The 1643-nt window shown below is 44.2% G+C and overlaps 1 non-coding gene across 1 annotated transcript; it reads right to left on the minus strand.

Moving 5' to 3' along the window:
- Positions 1-658: 658 nt before the first annotated feature.
- On the minus strand, positions 659-797 carry LOC133878726 (small nucleolar RNA Z247). The gene has a single exon (XR_009901971.1). It is a non-coding gene; the product is annotated as a small nucleolar RNA Z247 (small nucleolar RNA).
- Between the last annotated feature and the right edge of the window lie 846 nt (positions 798-1643).

The raw sequence follows: 1643 nt of genomic DNA on the forward strand, positions 1-1643 counted from the left end.
CCATGAGTTGATCCTTAATACAAAAATAAGAGGGGTGAAACTCAAAATAAACATGATTGTCACGTGTAAATTGAGAGACAGAAAGGAGATTTTTTTTTGATTTGAGGAACATGTAATAGATTTTTAAGAAGAAAAGTAGCATTGGGATAGTGTAAATGAGAGGAACCAGTGTGGATAATAGGCAGACCTTGACCATTACCGACGTGAAGTTGATCATTACGAGTGTAGGAGTCAGATTGGATGTTGAGGTTGGCTAGGTCGACACTGACATGGTTGGTAGCACCAGTGTCGGGAAACTAGGTTGCATCAGGAGGTGTTGGATAAGCAGAAGTTGCAAAGGCCTGGATGTTGGATGAATTGTCCTGTTGAAACGAGTAATCAAAACGGTGATGACAAGTGAGTGCAATATGGCCTGGTTTATTGCACACTTGGCAAAATGGACGAGAGGAGGGGCCACTGGAAGAATGAGAAGAACCACGTCCACGGGTTGATCTGCCACGAAAAGAATTAGACCGAAAGTGTTGCCCACGAGAGGATCCAGTATTCTGATGTTGGCCACGATAAGAAGTCCTCTGTTTGTTGGAAAAATTTCGAGTAGAAGCCAGGTTTGCTGAGGGAAACAACGGTTCAGCAGGGGAGATGTTATGCTCAAGTAGCATCTCATGTGTGAGTAGGTGAGAACACAATTCTTCAATGGTCATTGGGTCCACCCTGGTGGTGATTGAAGTTACAAAAGGATCAAATTCCTATCCTAATCCTGCAAGGAGAAAAGACACCAACTCAAAATCATTGAGTGGTTGGCCGGCAACTGCAAGGGTATCAGCAAGTCCCTTAAACTTTTGGAAGTACTCAGAGATGGAGGAGCCGCCTTTTTTTAGAGTGGCAAGTTGGTAATCGACTTGCATTATTCGGGCCCTGGATTGTGAGGAGTAGAGGCGCTCAAGGGCACTCCAAACTTCAGCAGCAGTGGAGTACCCAATAACTTGAGAGATGAGACTCTCGGAAATAGTGGATATAATGGTGCTGAGAACCATCTGATCCTGTTGCATCCATGTGAGAAAGGCTGGACTGCCTATTGTAGCAGGGGAATCCTCGGAGGGTGATGGGTTTGGAATGGTTTGAGGTGGAGAGGTAATGGAGCCGTCAACAAAACCAAAAGCATTTTGGCTCTTGAGGTAAGTGACCATCTGCCACTGCCATATGAGATAGTTGTCACGGGTTAATTGAGCAGTGACACGATGGGGGAGATTATTGAAGCGAGAGGCAGGGGAAACCTGCATGGTGTTAGGGGCGGGTGTGGTAGGTGATGCAGTGGTGGAGGTTGAAGGTGATGCAGTAGTGGCCATAGGAGCGGAGGATGGAAAAAAAAAAAAGGACATGTGTCTAGGGCTCTGATAGCATACAAAGGTAAGAATTATAGAGGCTATGAATCCATAAGTTTTACCATTACTTTCCATGGATATATATACACTAGTTATTGATAGCCGTTACAAAAGAAATCCCAAGAATTGTGTAAGTATTGAATACATTGATATGTTGTCATTCCTTTTGTGTAGCTTGATTCTCGGATGTTTCCTTGGTATTTTGAATTGATCTTACGCGGGTCTTCTCATGCAGATACTTGCCATGTTGGTTGGATGAGG

This window comes from Alnus glutinosa, chromosome 9 (assembly GCF_958979055.1).
Source record: "Alnus glutinosa chromosome 9, dhAlnGlut1.1, whole genome shotgun sequence".
Lineage (NCBI taxonomy): Eukaryota > Viridiplantae > Streptophyta > Magnoliopsida > Fagales > Betulaceae > Alnus > Alnus glutinosa.